Here is a 21036-nt window from a genome sequence, read left to right on the forward strand (position 1 = left end):
CTTTTGGGCAGGGCTCCCTTCCCCTCCTGTATCGGTTACTGATTGCTTTATATGTTACTCCTTGTAGAGTGTAAGCTCTTTTGGGCAGGGCTCCCTTCCCCTCCTGTATCGGTTACTGATTGCTTTATATGTTACTCCTTGTAGAGTGTAAGCTCTTTTGGGCAGGGCTCCCTTCCCCTCCTGTATCGGTTATTGATTGCTTTATATGTTACTCCTTGTAGAGTGTAAGCTCTTTTGGGCAGGGCTCCCTTCCCCTCCTGTATCAGTTACTGATTGCTTTATATGTTACTCCTTGTAGAGTGTAAGCTCTTTTGGGCAGGGCTCTCTTCCCCTCCTGTATCGGTTATTGATTGCTTTATATGTTACTCCTTGTAGAGTGTAAGCTCTTTTGGGCAGGGCTCCCTTCCCCTCTTGTATCGGTTACTGATTGCTTTATATGTTACTCCTTGTAGAGTGTAAGCTCTTTTGGGCAGGGCTCCCTTCCCCTCCTGTATCGGTTACTGATTGCTGTATATGTTACTCCTTGTAGAGTGTAAGCTCTTTTGGGCAGGGCTCCCTTCCCCTCCTGTATCGGTTACTGATTGCTTTATATGTTACTCCTTGTAGAGTGTAAGCTCTTTTGGGCAGGGCTCCCTTCCCCTCCTGTATCGGTTATTGATTGCTTTATATGTTACTCCTTGTAGAGTGTAAGCTCTTTTGGGCAGGGCTCCCTTCCCCTCCTGTATCGGTTACTGATTGCTTTATATGTTACTCCTTGTAGAGTGTAAGCTCTTTTGGGCAGGGCTCCCTTCCCCTCCTGTATCGGTTATTGATTGCTTTATATGTTACTCCTTGTAGAGTGTAAGCTCTTTTGGGCAGGGCTCCCTTCCCCTCCTGTATCGGTTACTGATTGCTTTATATGTTACTCCTTGTAGAGTGTAAGCTCTTTTGGGCAGGGCTCTCTTCACCTCTTGTATCGGTTACTGATTGCTTTATATGTTACTCCTTGTAGAGTGTAAGCTCTTTTGGGCAGGGCTCTCTTCACCTCTTGTATCGGTTACTGATTGCTTTATATGTTACTCTGTATGTCCAATGTATGAAACCCACTTATTGTACAGCGCTGCGGGATATGTTGGCGCTTTATAAATAAATGTTAATAATAATAATAATTTATTTAATAAAAATGGTAAGTTTTCTCTCTTTTTTTTATTATTACTAAGTCTACAGTAAATATTATATATTTTACATGTACCTAAAGCAGGAACGTGTAAGCTGTCACCATTCTGCTTCTGCTAAATGATCATTTCCAGCCCCTTGTGAAACTCGTTAGCAGAGAGCCGGAGAACAGCTGGAGGGCTGCAGGTTATAAATCCCTGGCCTTAAATCTTCTCTGATCCTCAGCACTCATTAGTCTCTCTATGAAACCCTTTCCCTGTTTCCTGCTAATTAGACTCCAGTTATTAGTCATCATTGTGGCTACATTCCAAAACAAAACACAAAAAGGCAGAGCGAACTCGTTCTAATCAGCGTGGCCCGTATGCTTTTTCAGGCTCCCAGAATCCTTTGCACGCCGGTGCTTGACATGACACGGAGCGCAGATGCCCTGACCCAGCAAAGTGGAAGCTCGACCTCAGTTTAGAGGTACAAGGTGACTAAAGCTTATGCAGACTGGGAAACAGATTGAGAACATGTATATGTCAGAGCCAATGAGGAATCGGAAAAAACTGCCTCCTCCGAATGCCATGGTAACCGGTTGTTATGCAATCGTATAAGGCAGCCTCCGACAAGACTTTTTGGCACGAGACGGGGAAAAAAAAAATCCGAAATATCGACTTCTCCAGCATTTTTCAGACAATTAGTTGTTTACAAAGAAAACTAAAAGGGGGTAATGAAGCCCAGAGACAATTAGTAAGTCTACAGCCCACTCATAACAAGTCAGTGTAGGAATCGGCTGTTGGATCCTAAGTTTTTTTCTGTAGTTTGGCCAAAAATCTTCCCAGAATTCTCAATCCATATTTTAGATTTCATGGACACGGAATGAGACCCCTTTGAATGGCATTATCTATTGATTTTGTTTTATTAATATGAATGATGTGCCTTACAAGGGCAATCTGGACCATTGTGCTACTAAGACATCACGCTATAGTGACACCATAGGGCTTATTTACATCCACAAGTGCAGTGACCAAAGTACAATCACCATTTTTTTCCTCCACAATGCATTGTTTTTCCCCAGAATTCCAGGATCATTGTGGTTGCAAGGGTGATGCAATTGTGCTGTGCCTGACATAATTGCTTTTGGTTTGCCAAAGTGCATTTTATTGCAAATCTGTGGCGTCATTTCCGGTGTTCGGCATACAAGTGACGTTTGCGCCTGATCCTTTAGGTGCATTTTCCCAGTTAATACTGGGTGCAAAGGAAACCCTGGAGCTACTGACTGGTCCAGAGGTGGCGGTAGCTCTCGGGTTCTGATTTGCCAAAATGCATTTGATCTCAAATCTACCGCAATTGTGTGTTAAGGTGGCCGAACACTATAAGCTCACTTGGCAAGGTCGCCAAGCAACCCCTTATATCCCCACCTACAGGTGGGTGATATCGGGCTAACTCGGCTGTTTGGCCCTGGGGCCAAACAATCAAATTAGAATGGCAGGTATAGGCACCTGTTGGTTTGGGGACTGCATCAACGAGCCAATGCGGCCCCTGATCCAATGTAGAATCAATGTAGCAACAAAAGCACTGGCACTCAGAGCTGCAAACAGGATTAGCCCTTTACAAAATCTTTATAGCGGAAGTGCCTAAAAAGCTCTGAGGGCCAGTGCTTTTGTTGCTCCAAGGAGTTTGGAGAGGGTGCCGATCCATCTAGCAGTGTGCACCGAGCGCTAAATTGTTCTGGAGAGCCAAGGGTGTGCGAGGAAGGTCTTCTGTTCGTTTACCAATGTAAAATCAAACCTGTCCGATTGAGATCTGGAGTATTTCAGGCCCATACACAGAGAGATAAGCTGCCGAATCAGTCTAAAGGACCGATATCGGCAGCTAGAATGGCCCCATGTATGGCCACCTTTAGTCCCCTTCCAAAAGCTTTCCTACCAGTGATTTTAGCAGGCCTATAGTTTTAGACTGAGAATGGGATCGTTTGTCAAAATATAGTTGTTATGGATGCACCGAATCCCAGATTCAGTTCGAGATTCGGCCGAGTCGCCGATATGTTAATTAGAATCCGGAAAGGGATAAATGGGCAGTGAAAAAAAAATTTCGCCGCACGCGCGGCTAATTAGGATTTGGGTTCAGGATTCGGCCAAATCCTTCTGGGTGGGTTTGGGTGTTCGGCCGAACCCAAAAAAGTGGGTTCGGTGCATCCCTAGTAGTTGTAAAGCAAAGCTGCTGAAGATGATTAGCCAGACCACGTCCTGTTAACCAGACCCCTGCTCTCAACTTGCCAATCCACCTCCTTGCGTGCCAACCCGCTCCATATACATGTTGCATACCAGGCAGTTAGAGAAGGCAGCAGAGTTTCATGCAGTGTTATCCAATTCCAAGAATAGGACAGTATTATCCTTACTGGCCATCAAGCTGGGAGAGAGAATACATTTAGGAGAGCTAATAAACATTTACAAAAAAGAAAAACAATCATGGTTGGCACAAGTAGTTTCCGACCACTTACAGATCAGGTGTTCATTGGAAAAAAGTTGTTCCAAAAAATCCATAGTCATTTTGTGCTTGGAGATGGTGGTTTTTCTAATTGCACCCACCAAGATTGGGTTCTTACAGAGATCTTCACTTTGCCATTCTCAAAAGCTCACTTGGGTCTGGCACATACTTTGGTGAGTTTACTATAATATCACTGGAACTCTTTGTCTGCAAATAAGCTTTCAACCCAAATCTCCCCTCGACTGACCTCGTGATTGTGACTCCTATCTACAGCTTTGTTCCCCGCGCCAGGGGGGTAGCCCCGTGGTTCTTTGATGCAAAATGTGACTTTCTACCATTTAAGTAGAATATTTCGCCGGTGAAAAGAAAGAGAGGGTGGGAGAAAATTTCAAAAGCATAGAAATGGGGACAAAGGAGAAACACATAAAGGAATAACAGTAGGGGGGCATGGAGAAAGGGAAAGAAAGATGATTTAAAAAGGATTCCATTTCTTTTGTTCGTTATCCAGATAAGTATCTTTTTTTTTTTGCACTGGAAACGCCATGTTCCCTTGCAATACATAAATGCCATAAATCAAAGATTTACTGTGGAGTTTGGCTAATTCTTACCACTTTTGCAGCCAACCCCTATCATTGACTATGAGCTATGGACAACTGAACGTAATGATTTTGAGAAATTTATTTATGCAAATCCTATTACAGGTATGGGATCCCTTATCCGGAAACCCATTATCCAGAAAGCTCCGAATTACGGAAAGCCTGTCTTCCATAGACTCCATATTAATCAAATATTTCAGAATTTTAAAACTGATTTCCTTTTTCTCTGTAATAATAAAACAGAACCTTGTAATTGATCCCAACTAAGATATAATTACCCCTTATTGGGGCAGAACAGCCCTATTGGGTTTATTTCATGGTTAAATGATTCCCTTTTCTCTGTAATAATAAAACAGTACCTGTACTTGATCCCAACTAAGATATAATTACCCCTTATTGGGGGCAGAACAGCCCTATTGGGTTTATTTCATGGTTAAATGATTCCCTTTTCTCTGTAATAATAAAACAGTACCTGTACTTGATCCCAACTAAGATATAATTACCCCTTATTGGGGGCAGAACAGCCCTATTGGGTTTATTTCATGGTTAAATGATTCCCTTTTCTCTGTAATAATAAAACAGTACCTGTACTTGATCCCAACTAAGATATAAATAATCCTTATTGGATGCAAAACAATCCTTTTGGGTTTAATTAACGTTTTATTAATTTTTTAGCAGACTTAAGTTATGGAGATCCAAATTACGGAAAGACCCCTTATCCGGAATACCCTTGGTCCCGAGCATTCTGGATAATGGGTCCTATACCTGTATTCAGAATGCTCGGGACCTAGGGCAGGGTCAGACTGGGGTGTGCGAAGCCCACTGGGGCTGCCACTCCAGGGGCCCCCCACAACCCTCAGGGGCCAACCTCCCCCCCCCCAGGTATGCATACTTACCTAGGTCAGTGGGGGAGCACCATTATGTCCTGGTGGGGGGTCTGGGTCAGTGGGGCCTACTGAGTTTTTTTCCCGGTGTCCTGCCGGCCCAATCTAACCCTGACCTAGAGTTCAGGATAAGGGGTCTTTCTAAACTTTGGATTTCCATACCTTAAGGGGCCCAATGTGCGATTGGTTATGATTACAAAAAAATAATATTTTTTCTAACTTTTAGAACTGTGCATATTTTCTGCAATATTTTTTGTTAATTTCCACCACTTTTTCGTGCTTTGCGACAATTTGTGCGACAAAATCATATTTTTCGTGGTTTGCGACAATTCGTGCAACAAAATCATACGGCTATGAAAGTTCCAAAATTTTCATATTGAAATGAAAAGAATCATAATTTCGTGATTCGGATTCATAGTTTAATGAATGGGCCCCTAAAGGTCCCCATACACATTAAGATTTGCTAGCTTGGCGAGATCGCCAAGCGAGCGGATCTTCACCCGATATCCCCACCTACAGGTGGGTGATATTGGGGAGCGTGTAGGCTAATTCGAACGTTTGGCCCTGGGGCCAAACGATCGAATTATATTGGTGGCAATGGGGCAGTGGGGTCCCCGATCCGACTGAATTTTCTAACCTGGCTAATCGATATCTGGCCAATTACAGGCCAGATATCGGTCGGGCAGGCCCCTCATTTCTGCCCCTACACGGGCCAATAAGCTGCCGAATCTGTCCAAGGGACCGATATCGGCAGCTACAATTGGCCCGTGGATGGGGACCACGGGGTCTGCTAAAAATTAAACTTTAAGTTAACCCAGTAGGATTGTTTGAAAAAGATAGATTCCGGCATAGATTCCGGCAGAATCTCGAACCCAATCCTGGATTTGGTGCATCCCCTAATTATAATCCGGTGGCATCAATGTGCATTTGCCAAACAATGTTAATAAATTAAAGCAGATTCCACACTTATCACAAAGTGTCTATTTAATGTAACTTTATTTGTGCCACGCAAATAGAGATATTGACCACTTAGCGATATTCCTCTGCCTTTCAGGGCTCAAGCCGACCCTAGAGCCAACATCAGCTGGGACCTCATTGTGGAACATCAGTCGTTATTTCCAACACATTATCCCGCGCTCAGATCTATAAACGCACCATTTTGCACAAGGGTATAAAGATAGACAGACGCTAATCTGAGGCCAGAATAGCAATGGTAATATGAAGCTCGAAGCTCCTACAACAAACAGATCCAAAGACTTAGGGACTTAATAATAAATAAAAAGAAGAATTGAGCTGAAGGATGACAAGCTGAGAGAGAAAAAAAAAAAAGAGAGACCATTAAGAAGACACAGATAATCGATACCAACAGCAGAGAGAATCCAGATTGTGAGTGAAGTCGGTTACAAAACCAAGGACTTTATCCTTCTGCCTCTGATGTCTTGTTTGGTGCATTTAAAAGCATGTTCTGGGCGATGGAGTGGAATCATCCATTGGATCTACAGAGAGATTGTAATAGTGGCAGACCAGTGCAGGGCTACAGCCCCAGAGGTATTAATAGGCTTAAGATCAATTTGTAGTTTTGCCATTTACAATGATTTAACCTTCAGGCAACCTTCTGGACTTGTACAACTTCTTATTGTGCCAAGACACGTGAGCAGGGCAGGGAGTTATTAGGTTTGAGCATGCGAAGGGGAAAAAACGACATTGTAATGCTCAAGTTTTGTGCCCACAAGCTGTGCCAAGGGTAAGCAATCCTTACAATGTCAATTATATCTACCATCTTAGCACTTTTTAGGTGTACTCTAGAGTTAAAAGGCATATACAGTGTTAAAGCAACAGTCTATCCCCTCGTTCAACGTGAGTGTAATGAAGAGGGGGCTTGTGCTGAAAATTCTTTTTGCTTATTGATTTCCAAAAAAATCTCTGTGGTTTACTATTTCTTGAGATAAATAGTGCAGATTGGAAGTTCAAGCTATTCTGTATTGGGCCAAAAGGTAAAAGTACCAAAGGCAAGCTCCATGCCATTATCTACAACAGTGATCCCCAACCAGTGGTTCATAAGCAACATGTTGCTCCCCAACCCCTTGGATGTTGCTCCCACTGGCCTCAAAGTAGGTGCTCAGTTTTGAATTTTTGGCTTCATAAAACCCAGTGTAAAGCCAAACTGAACCTTCTATAGGCTGCCAATCCCCATAGGGGCTACCAAATAGCCAATTATAGCTCTTATTTGCACCCCCAGGAACTTTTTCCATGCTTGTGTTGCTCCCCAAAACTTTTTCCATTTAATGTGGCTCATGGGTAAAAAAGGTTGGAGATCATAGCTCATCTCCTAACCACAACCTCAGTATCCCCCACCCCGCTTGGCAACTCTCACTCACTCATAAGGCAGAAAAGGTGTGTGCCTATAGGTGGCCATACACGGCCCGATTGTAGCTGCCGATATCGCTCCCTTGGACTGATTCGGGAGCTTATCTGCCCGTGTATGGGCAGCAACGACTGGCCTACCTGACCAATATCTGGCCTGAAATCGAGCAGATATCGATCGGGCAGGTTAAAAAATTCGGATCGAGGACCGCATCAGCTCGTTGATGCGGTCCCAGAAGCAACTGCACCCTTAACAGTCATTATAATTCCGAATGACAAAACCGAATTAGCTTAAATTCCCCCGATATCGTCCACCCGTAGGTGGGGATCTAGGGAGAAGATCTGCTCACTTGGCGACCTCGCCAGATGAGCGGATCATTATGTGTATGGCCACCTTAAGGTCCTAGGGCACCCACCATGGATGCATCTTAGATTACTACGGCACAGATAACCCCCTGCATAATGGAACAGTCCCAACAGAGGGTGAAGGGGGGAGGTTGTACAGTATACTGGTATACAATTTAATTATCTACCTTGTAAGGACCAAGAATGGAATAGCTTCAGTTTCCCTGTTTAGGTCAAAAATAACAAAAAAACATAGATTTTCTTTGCAATTAAAACAATTGCAAGGGGGTATACTGCACCTTTAAGATCCTACAAAATCTTCATAGATTTTAATGTAATGTTGGCTCAGATAAAGTCAGATGTTTTCTTTTGTTTATACGTCTGCATCCGACAGTCAAGGTATTTCAATGAGGAAAAAAAAGGTCTTTCCGACACCATCAGTTTTTATCTTGTCGGAGGAAGACACAGCAGAGTTCACATCCAACAGGCGTGTAGTGTCGGATGGAAAAAATTACATGTAGTTTACACATCAGATTGTATCAGTACCATTTATATTGACCTGGCCGACTGCATCCGACTTATTGGATCCGTTGTTGATCTGACAAACGCTCATGGAGTTTAGGCCTTAGGGCTGTGACAGACGCAGTGTCAAAATCGCCGACGTTTCCTCTCAAGGCAACTTCGGCGGCAAATTGCTGTGCCACGTATGCCATCCCATCAGCAATTTACATTCTAGCTGGTGGGATCAGCGCCGGATTTCAAATTCTGCCGCCCCTAGGGCGCCCCCCCATTCGTGCCCCCTGCGCATGCGCAGCCAAACCCCACCCCCCGTGACGCGCCGTGTCGACGCAAGAGCGCATGCGCAGGCATTTAATTCCCATACGGAGCAGTGGGGAGAAATCCCCATTGCTCCGTATGGGAGCAAAATGTCAAAGTTTCGTTGTGGTGGGGCGGCACACCACCCCTAAATTTATGCCGCCCTAGTCCCGGGCCTTTGTGGCCTAGCCACAAATCCGGGCCTGGGTGGGATGGCATTTCGGGGAGATTAGTCACCCGCAAGATGGGAGATTTGTTGCACAGTGACTAATCTCCCCATCTGTCACAGCCCTTAATCTTTGGGTAAGGGCACAAAAAAGGGGTGCCCCTGTTGTTTAGAGCGAGTTTCAAAGAGCCCCCTAATTATGTATAATATCTTTCTTCTAGGGATGCACCAAATCCTGGATTCAGTTCGGTATTCGGCCAAATCCCTTACGATGGATTTGGGGGTTTGGCCGAACCCAAAAAACTGGGTTTGGTGCTTCCCTACTTTCTACAGTAGAAAATAGTAACTATAAAAGGGTGCTTGACCTGCTTTAACCCAATTTTCGGGTTGCGATGCTGATTTAATTTAGGTTCTCTAAGAAAACAGTCAGGAAATGCTGCTCTAGGGTCAAATTAACAACTCTGTGAAGATGAACTACTGGCCTCAATCATCTAAACAGTAATGCTTCCTCGGTAATAGGAAATAAAATATATGAAGCCAATTAAAAGTCCTAAACTGCAGTTCTGTAGTAGATAGAGGACTATAATTTTGACATGCTCGGAATGAGCAACTCTTTAATCGTGGCTCTTATATATGCTAGGCAGCTCTGTCTATTTAGTATGGGTGAAAATAACACACACAGAAGTCTTGTATGTTATCCATCGCTCAGGTACAGTATATTCCGGCACAAGCTGTTTATTATCTAACGCTCATTTAAGTGCTTACATCAACTAAAAGGATTTCAGGAGGTGCCACAGTGGATCACAGAGAGCATTAGTTAAAAAGAATGTACATTGTTAGCTGTCCTGCAACAAGAGACCTATTTACCAGGGGTCACTTATTTTATTGACAGCCTATTCCCAAAAGTGTTCCCTCTGCAGCCTTTGGGAGCTTTCCGAGCCCACTTCTAAGGATTTTCTTGATCAATATTCAGCCCACTCTTGAGCTCTGTGTTAGTGGTGCATTTATCTTGCAGGTTGGTTAGGTGAGAATGCTCTAATGTACTTTACCTTTTCACTGCCAGTGGGATAAGCAACAGCCAATGGGCAGTCATTTCTGTGAACATTATGTCAGGCCAATCATATTTATATTATTGTGTCTGGCCTATTGGTGTCCTAAATGGGAAAATAATCCCTAAATCAGGTTTATCTCCCAATTATACTCTTATTATATATAGCTTGAAGTGCTTGACCCATAGCTGCAATTCTGGGAGGCAGCTAAGGTATTCCTTGTCTTGGTTGGGAATTAGCCTCAAATAACAAATAGGACACCATCTAAAGTTGCTGTTGGTATTGAAGCTTATAATGACTGCTTCTGCCCAAAGGAAATATGGCCGTTCCTTCTCATATGATTAACAGCAAAGGTACAAGAAATGCTGTAATGCAGGGATGCCCAAAATGTAGATTCTAATCTACCAGTAGCTCTTCTAGGATCAGTATAACCTACCAACCTAAATATAATCCAATTAAACCACAAATCTAGAGCAATAAATTCATTAAGGGGTGCTGTTCATGTAAATTAGAAACTGTTTATTTTTTCTCAGTGTATTACAATTCAGTTGCAATACATTTCTATAGCAGTTGGTGAACCCTTAATGCTATAACATGACTAAATGTAGACCCTGAGTCAAATGGATACACAGTCAGAGTATACTGTGGTGCATGATCATAGCTAAATGGCTGAGCCCCCCAAATCGGTGCCAAGTCATGCCTTGGGAGATAGGGGTTGGAAAAGTTAAGTACAATCAGACTGAAAGAAAATTTAAGTGATATGCCTATAGAAAGGACTATAGAAAGATTAATGTTGTTATACCCACGGGAAATAACCACAAGAGACAAACATTCATATCTGTAACCACTAGAATTAGGCCAGTTAGTGTAGAACTGCTCATTTTATACCCTGGGTACCCCTGGAATTGAACTATAGCAGGGTGACTGTTACCCCAGTGTGTCTATATATCTGTAACCTTGTTATGGGCTAAGGGGGCCCAGCCTGAAGGCCAGTTAGGGGGGGATTTGGGGTGAGTGCTTATTTGTGCCCTGGGTACCCCTGGAACTATAGCAGGGTGACTGTTACCCCAATGTTTCTATATATCTGTAACCTTGTTATGGGCTAAGGGGGCCCAGCCTGAAGGCCAGTTAGGGGGGGATTTGGGGTGAGTGCTTATTTGTGCCCTGGGTACCCCTGGAACTATAGCAGGGTGACTGTTACCCTAATGTTCCTATATATCTGTAACCTTGTTATGGGCTAAGGGGGCCCAGCCTGAAGGCCAGTTAGGGGGGGATTTGGGGTGAGTGCTTATTTGTGCCCTGGGTACCCCTGGAACTATAGCAGGGTGACTGTTACCCCAATGTTTCTATATATCTGTAACCTTGTTATGGGCTAAGGGGTCCCAGCCTGAAGGCCAGTTAGGGGGGGGATTTGGGGTGAGTGCTTATTTGTGCCCTGGGTACCCCTGGAACTATAGCGGGGTGACTGTTACCCCAATGTTTCTATATATCTGTAACCTTGTTATGGGCTAAGGGGGCCCAGCCTGAAGGCCAGTTAGGGGGGGGATTTGGGATGAGTGCTTATTTGTGCCCTGGGTACCCCTGGAACTATAGCAGGGTGACTGTTACCCCAATGTTTCTATATATCTGTAACCTTGTTATGGGCTAAGGGGGCCCAGCCTGAAGGCCAGTTAGGGGGGGATTTGGGGTGAGTGCTTATTTGTGCCCTGGGTACCCCTGGAACTATAGCAGGGTGACTGTTACCCCAATGTTTCTATATATCTGTAACCTTGTTATGGGCTAAGGGGGCCCAGCCTGAAGGCCAGTTAGGGGGGGATTTGGGGTGAGTGCTTATTTGTGCCCTGGGTACCCCTGGAACTATAGCAGGGTGAATGTTACACTAGTGTTTCTATATATCTGTAACCTGATCATTACTATTTACTCTCACATTAATGTCCTCAATGTCCTTCACCATTTCAGCGCTGTCCAGGCTTAAACAGAAGCAAAGACCTGATCAGGAAAAGATTGCCCCCCCCCCACCCCCTCCATTTCGCACCTCTGCAGATGCTTAACCTTTCCGGCATGCCAGCTCAGGGAGGTGTTTTGCAGCTCTGTGCACTTAGCACTGCTCTCTGGAAGCTCTACTTTTGTGCTTGGGTCGGTGTAATGCGACCCTGCAAGGTCACAAGAGGCAGGAGATGAAGGAGCGGAGCATTTATACAAGTCCTACCTCTGGAACCCAATACTGTACAGTATAATAACTATTTTTATAACAATGACTTTGTTCTGAGAACTGATGCTACTGAGAAATTGAGTGGGGGATAAAAGGTTGGCCACCCTGCAAAGAAGGGAAAAAAAAATCTATATAGTGATGCATCAATCACTGCAGTCACTTCTAGAGTGGGACAATAGAGTAAACAGCTGGTTATATACAGTGCTGCTTACAGACAATAACGCTGCTTTTATATAACTGAACAGCCTCATGAACTCCGGGCCACCCCTGGTGTAAAGAGCTTTCTCATCTGTGCCATTTAGCCTTATATTTAATGGCACCGGAGAAAGGCCAACGGTTAATGCAAAGTTTTCTACTCTCAAGGGACCAAAATTATGGCACAGAATCAGTTTTGTGACCTAAAATCTGGTTTAAAAATCTTGTTTTAAATAGTGTTTCCTGGTGTATTAATAGTTATGATTGGTGCGCTAATCTAAACAGCAGGAAGACGTGGTAAGTGGCTGCATTGAAATTGGATATAAAGCTTTTTAGGCTAGCCTTTTAAGATATTAAAGGTGGCCATACATGGGCCGATTGTAGCTGACGATATTGGTCCCAATTCGGCAACTTATTGGACCGTGTAGGGGTAGGAACGAGGGGCATGCCCGACTGATATCTGCCCTGAAATTGGCCATATATCGATCGGGCAGGTTAAAAAACTTAGTTGGATTGGGGACCGCAACGGCTCGCTAATGCGGTCCCCGAACCGACTGCCCACTTTGCTCCTGTTATAATTTGATCTTTGGCCCCAGGGTCAAACAATCGAATTAGCCTACATTTTTCCAATATCGCCCACCTGTAGGTGGGGATATCGGGAAAAGATCCGCTTGCTTGGCGACCTCACCAAGTGAGCAGGTCTTCACGTGTATGGCCACTTTAAGACCTCAAAGCAATTACCATTCAAGTAAATGCAACAGGGCTTCCAGATGATACTATGTTTTTGAATCAATTTTAAAAGACAGCTATATCCGGTAAGAGAAGCTGCCCATACACCTGAAGACCCACTTATTTGTCAAGGTCATTAAACAAGCAGATCTTTTTCCAATCTGCCCACTTATGTGCTGGGCCATATTGGGCTGATCCAATCATTTGCCTCAGCCAACAACTGGATCATAACACTGGCCAAAGCAGGCTGTCAGGAGAGGACTGAACCAATAAGCTGATACAGTCCTCACTAGAGATCTGCAGGGGGTCGGGTCTGCAGGTACCTTGCCTGGGTATAGGGGTAAAGTTTGGTTCTTAGCCCTCCCGCCCAGCCCCAATGCTCAAGCAATTTTTTCTCTATACCTGGTGAAACCATTCTCGGTTCCCGGGTTGGGTGGTAAATAAATGCACTGTGAGTGGTTTTGAGTAGGGGGCCAGAGTAAAGGATGGGGGGTTGCGCTGCAGAGCAATGTTGGTTTGGCCCAATTGGACCCATACAGGACTCTAGTTAAAAAAAAAACTTGATTTTCACCCATATCTGACAAGGAAAAAAGTCTGGAAGGGACCCACATATGGTCTGGTAAGCTCCTGACACTGTCTGAAGGGGTCAAATCAACAGCTTAAATGTGCCTGTGTATGCCCAGCTTAAGGGTACACTTAATAATACCTAGCACTCTGCAGGGTGGGCATCTATGGTTTCACTCAAGGCTGGGCTACCTGTGATGGAGACACATGGGACACTAGCCCTCAGCACATCTATACATGCAGTTCCCTGGCTTCAGCACTAAAGGGGTTAAGGTGACTGCTGTTTGTCGGAAAGGATCTCAATATTGTATTTCTAATGGATGAGAAAAGGGTTTGGATGATGCATTTGGAGGGTGAGAAAGCCTGGTTATTGCTGCATTTCCTGGGGAGGAGGAGGAATAAAACAAGCGAGCAGAAGGCTACTCACTCACGAATTATAAGGGATAATGTACCCCCTACTGTAAATGATAAGGATATTAGCAGTCACTGAGGGGTTCTGTGCCCATATAAAGGCACAAGGCTGCAGGCTGAGTTATACAGGGAACTCTGAGTATCACTCATGTATTATAAGGGATAATGTACCCCCTACTGTAAATGATAAGGATATTAGCAGTCACTGAGGGGTTCTGTGCCCATATAAAGGCACAAGGCTGCAGGCTGAGTTATACAGGGAACTCTGAGTATCACTCATGTATTATAAGGGGTAATGTACCCCCTACTGTAAATGATAAGGATATTAGCAGTCACTGAGGGGTTCTGTGCCCATATAAAGGCACAAGGTTGCAGGCTGAGTTATACAGGGAACTCTGAGTATCACTCATGTATTATAAGGGGTAATGTACCCCCTACTGTAAATGATAAGGATATTAGCAGTCACTGAGGGGTTCTGTGCCCATATAAAGGCACAAGGCTGCAGGCTGAGTTATACAGGGAACTCTAAGTATCACTCATGTATTATAAGGGATAATGTACCCCCTACTGTAAATGATAAGGATATTAGCAGTCACTGAGGGGTTCTGTGCCCATATAAAGGCACAAGGCTGCAGGCTGAGTTATACAGGGAACTCTGAGTATCACTCATGTATTATAAGGGATAATGTACCCCCTACTGTAAATGATAAGGATATTAGCAGTCACTGAGGGGTTCTGTGCCCATATAAAGGCACAAGGCTGCAGGCTGAGTTATACAGGGAACTCTAAATATCACTCATGTATTATAAGGGATAATGTACCCCCTACTGTAAATGATAAGGATATTAGCAGTCACTGAGGGGTTCTGTGCCCATATAAAGGCACAAGGCTGCAGGCTGAGTTATACAGGGAACTCTGAGTATCACTCATGTATTATAAGGGATAATGTACCCCCTACTGTAAATGATAAGGATATTAGCAGTCACTGAGGGGTTCTGTGCCCATATAAAGGCACAAGGCTGCAGGGAACTATTATTATCATGTTTTTTCCTACCTACAACTGTTGCTCCGCAGTGTGTGCTGTGAGAGATTTCTTTTGTCAACAGTTACATAGAGAAATTATTTGGTTTAATGGTTTTCTTAAAGGACACCTAACTAACCACACTATATGATAGTAATTTTAATTCCCTGTGTGGCATAGGGCTGCTGTAGTACTCCCCCAGTAACCCTTTGTCGTGCAAAATAAACCCCTTAATCAAATCTGGGTTGTACTCTTTTATGTCTGTATTTCTAGGGTGCATTATATTTCAAAAGTTCAGATATATGGATGAAATACAGGTATAGGACCCCTTATCCAGAATGCTTGGTACCAAGGGTATTCCGGATAATGGGTCTATCAGTAATTTGGATCTCCATACCTTAAGTCTACTAAAAAATCAATAAACCATAAATCAAACCCAATAGGATTGTTTTGCCTCCAATAAGGGGTAATTATATCTTAGTTGGGATCAAGTACAGGTACTGTTTTATTATTACAGAGAAAAGGGAATCATTTAACCATTAAATAAACCCAATAGGGCTGTTCTGCCCCAATAAGGGGTAATTATATCTTAGTTGGGATCAAGTACAGGTACTGTTTTATTATTACAGAGAAAAGGGAATCATTTAACCATTAAATAAACCCAATAGGATTGTTCTGCCCCCAATAAGGGGTAATTATATCTTAGTTGGGATCAAGTACAGGTACTGTTTTATTATTACAGAGAAAAGGGAATCATTTAACCATTAAATAAACCCAATAGGGCTGTTCTGCCCCAATAAGGGGTAATTATATCTTAGTTGGGATCAAGTACAGGTACTGTTTTATTATTACAGAGAAAAGGGAATCATTTAACCATTAAATAAACCCAATAGGGCTGTTCTGCCCCAATAAGGGGTAATTATATCTTAGTTGGGATCAAGTACAGGTACTGTTTTATTATTACAGAGAAAAGGGAATCATTTAACCATGAAATAAACCCAATAGGGCTGTTCTGCCCCAATAAGGGGTAATTATATCTTAGTTGGGATCAAGTACAGGTACTGTTTTATTATTACAGAGAAAAGGGAATCATTTAACCATTAAATAAACCCAATAGGGCTGTTCTGCCCCAATAAGGGGTAATTATATCTTAGTTGGGATCAAGTACAGGTACTGTTTTATTATTACAGAGAAAAGGGAATCATTTAACCATTAAATAAACCCAATAGGGCTGTTCTGCCCCAATAAGGGGTAATTATATCTTAGTTGGGATCAAGTACAGGTACTGTTTTATTATTACAGAGAAAAGGGAATCATTTAACCATGAAATAAACCCAATAGGGCTGTTCTGCCCCAATAAGGGGTAATTATATCTTAGTTGGGATCAAGTACAGGTACTGTTTTATTATTACAGAGAAAAGGGAATCATTTAACCATTAAATAAACCCAATAGGGCTGTTCTGCCCCAATAAGGGGTAATTATATCTTAGTTGGGATCAAGTACAGGTACTGTTTTATTATTACAGAGAAAAGGGAATCATTTAACCATTAAATAAACCCAATAGGGCTGTTCTGCCCCCAATAAGGGGTAATTATATCTTAGTTGGGATCAAGTACAGGTACTGTTTTATTATTACAGAGAAAAGGGAATCATTTAACCATTAAATAAACCCAATAGGGCTGTTCTGCCCCAATAAGGGGTAATTATATCTTAGTTGGGATCAATTACATGGTGCTGTTTTATTATTACAGAGAAAAAGGAAATCTAAATTATTTGATTAAAATGGAGTCTATGGGAGATAGGCTTTCGGTAATTCAGAGCTTTCTGGATAATGGGTTATGGATAAGGGATCCCATACCTGTACTCCTTTAGCTTGCTGATCTCTAGGATAGTGGCACAGTGCATCAGTGGAGTTACAGATGCTGATTGGTGACTATTAGTGACTAAAATGGTGGCATTTAGCACCTTTGCTAATAAAGTAGCACGTCTGTGTCTTATAATTGATCTCCTTTTTGTTTCCTGCAGCTCTTTCATGTTGTTAGTCCCAGACTAATAGTAGCAGAGACTGGATTTTCACAGCTATAACAGTTCCCCTTTTAAAAGTCTGTGTTATTTATGTACGGCTATGATGTATAAACCATAGAAAAAGGGGACATTATTTCACATAGAAGCACTGTACTATTTTTCATGCTGCATTGCCTTGATAAATGATCTCCAGTCTGTCTGTGTGGCACAGGAGCCTACAGGCTCTGGGGATCCATGGAGATGGATGGATCTTTGAAGTGAGAGAATTTATCCTACAGCCTTTATGGCTGTAGAACACAGGACATATTTAAGTGGAGGTCTCCTGTCACCACATGCTTTGGAATAAGAAGCCCGGCTATATTCTTAAACACACAGTGTTAGATCACCCCATGTTCCACAAGACTTACAAGCGAGGGTCACCTGTGTGTGTGGCTTACTCCATAGGAAGCAATTAATCACATTCTAAGTGACTTCCCTATGCGCATTTGCAGTGAAGAGATGACAATATGAGCCTTAAAGTGGAAATGTAATTAATTTTAACATAATGTAGACCTTGGTATTCTCAGACAATGTGCAATTGTTTTTTTTTTTCCTAATTTTGTTCAAGGTTAGTGATGCTTGGCAACCAGAGAGCAGATTTATTCTGAAACTAGATTTGTAGTGTCATTTTAATACTACAGGTATGGGATCCGTTATCTGGAAACCCATTATCCAGAAACATCTCCCATAGACTCCATTATAAGCAAATAATTCAAATTTTTTAAAATGATTCCCTTTTCTCTGTAATAATAAAACAGTACCTGTACTTGATCCCAACTAAGATATAATTACCCCTTATTGGGGCAGAACAGCCCTATTGGGTTTATTTCATGGTTAAATGATTCCCTTTTCTCTGTAATAATAAAACAGTACCTGTACTTGATCCCAACTAAGATATAATTACCCCTTATTGGGGCAGAACAGCCCTATTTGGTTTATTTAATGGTTAAATGATTCCCTTTTCTCTGTAATAATAAAACAGTACCTGTACTTGATCCCAACTAAGATATAATTACCCCTTATTGGGGGCAGAACAGACCTATTGGGTTTATTTAATGGTTAAATGATTCCCTTTTCTCTGTAATAATAAAACAGTACCTGTACTTGATCCCAACTAAGATATAATTACCCCTTATTGGGGGCAAAACAATCCTATTGGGTTTATTTAATGGTTAAATGATTCCCTTTTCTCTGTAATAATAAAACAGTACCTGTACTTGATCCCAACTAAGTTATAATTACCCCTTATTGGGGGCAGAACAGCCCTATTGGGTTGATTTAATGGTTAAATGATTCCTTTTTCTCTATAATAATAAAACAGTACCTGTACTTGATCCCAACTAAGATATAATTACCCCTTATTGGGGGCAGAACAGCCCTATTGGGTTTATTTAATGGTTAAATGATTCCCTTTTCTCTGTAATAATAAAACAGTACCTGTACTTGATCCCAACTAAGATATAATTACCCCTTATTGGGGCAGAACAGCCCTATTGGGTTTATTTAATGGTTAAATGATTCCCTTTTCTCTGTAATAATAAAACAGTACCTGTACTTGATCCCAACTAAGATATAATTACCCCTTATTGGGGCAGAACAGCCCTATTGGGTTTATTTAATGGTTAAATGATTCCCTTTTCTCCTTATTGGAGGTCCCGAGCATTCTGGATAACAGGTCCAATACCTGTACTTAGATTCTATTAAGGTGGTTAGCATTGCTGGAGTCAATTCAAAGAAGCATAATATCTGCAAAGTGTCTGTATGGATTCCTCCAGGTGCTTGAGTTTCCTCCAGAAACAGATAAACCACCCTGTATCTAGAATGGACCTTATAATGGAACTCCACTGGGGCAGGCACCGATACAACTGATGAACAATGTCTCTTATTTACCAGTCTGTCATTACACTGCTGCCTGGTAGCTAGGAGAAATTGGACCCTAGCAAAACATTTCATCCAAAAACCACAAAGAAAAAAAACAAAGATGGATTTCACATCACCTTAGAAAAATAAAAAAAAGCTAAACATACCCTATTATTGATTAGGAAAACTGATTACATACGTTTTCATGCATATATAGGTCATAACACTGGGGGTACTGTGTGGCTTCCATAGAAATATCACTGGTGGCCTCACTCCCTGTAAAAGCACAGCATCTCCTTATTAGCTTCAATTAACCAAATATCCCAAATATTTTTATGGAAGACATCTACCAGCAAGGGTCCCAATGTGATTCACGGGGGTGTCAATTATATTGGCTTATATTTCTCCTTTAAACATCACTCCAATTTTACCATTTAGCAAACATGAGTGCACAGGAGTAAATGAAGAGGGGTGTTTTGTATAAGATTATACAGCTGTTAGGATGACCATACACAGGCCGATAAAAGCTGAAGTCTGAATGAGCAGTGTATGGGGCCCTCATATGGGACTACCAGACGAAAATCATTCAGCTGTCGATTCACCAGGTTTTATAAATCCCGTCCGGATGAGGAAAGCATCCTGTTAATGTGATCCGATCTTTTGACCCAAAGGCCAAACGATCACATCAACCCAATATCGTCCACCTAAAGGTGGGCATATGGGGAAAAGATCAGCTTGTTTGGCAACCTCTCCAAACAAGCCCGTATCCATGCTAGTGGGACAGCTATGCATTGTACCATCCATTTAAAGAACAGATTATAAAAAAGTGACTCTAAAGGTGGCCATATGCGTAACGATCCATAACGTAACGACCTACGGGTGGGCGATATGGGGGAATCTAGGCTCATTCAAATTGTAACTACTATTAAGGGCGCAGTCAGTTCAAGGACCTTTTAACCTGCCCGATCGATATTTGGCCAATTTTAGGCCAAATATCAGTCGGGCAGGCCATTTGTTGCTGCCCCTACACGGGCCAATAAGCTGCCAAATCGATCCAAGGGACCGATATCGGCAGCCCGTGTATGGCCACCTTTACATACAATACTAATGGAGACAGACTGGGTCCAGTCCATATATAAATATAGCTATATATATAGTGTCAGACTGGCCCACCAGTATACCAGGACAACTCCCGGTGGGCCCTCTTGCTCACCCAACCATCTGCTTTGTATGCCTATACCATGGACATTACTCAATTCTGTATGAGAAGAAACAGAAGAAATGGAGGAAAGGTAATAGGTAATACAGGTATGGGACCCGTTATCCAGAATGCTCGGGACCTGGGGTTTTCCGGATAAGGGGTATTTCTGTAATTCGGATCTCCTCCCTTAAGTCTGCTGATAACATATTTAAACAGTAATTAAACCCAATAGGATTATTTTGGCTCCAGTAAGGATTAATTATATATTAGTCAGGATCAAGAACAAGCTACTGTTTTATTATTTAGAAATGTGAATTATTTGCTTAAAATGGAGTCTATGGGAGATGGCCTTTCCATAATTTGGAACTTTCTGGATAATGGGTTTCCAGGTAAGGGGTCCGATACCTGTACTATGTAAAAAGAAGTAATTAAGAGATTAAAGAAAGTGAGTAAACAGAGAAGGGGAGAGTGGGCCAAAGGTTTAAGGTTTTCTGGTGGGCCCTTAGTATATATATATATATATATATATATATATATATATATATATATATATATATATATAAACTTTTATTTATATAAGCGTTTTTAACATTTTTAATATTGATCACTAAGTCCTGTCTTTTGCCAAACCTTTTTGGATTACCTAGGAGGGCCATATCTGACCAGCAGGCCTCCGGTTAAACAGCCTTATATGTCCACGGCCTGTGATATGCTGAATACAGTAATAATTTAAGATACAATGACATTCACCCCTTGCAGTGTGGTGCAAGGCTAAAACATCTGCTAGCCAACAGGGTGAACAAGATCGATAGCAGAAAAGATAAATATGCTGAAATTGACTACAGGCCGCGCTGTCACTATATGACGATGAAAAATGATGCTGGCTTGAATGGACTGCATTTTTATCTTAAAATCTTTTAACAGAAGCCTT

Source organism: Xenopus tropicalis, chromosome 8, assembly GCF_000004195.4.
Source record: "Xenopus tropicalis strain Nigerian chromosome 8, UCB_Xtro_10.0, whole genome shotgun sequence".
NCBI classification, from domain to species: domain Eukaryota; kingdom Metazoa; phylum Chordata; class Amphibia; order Anura; family Pipidae; genus Xenopus; species Xenopus tropicalis.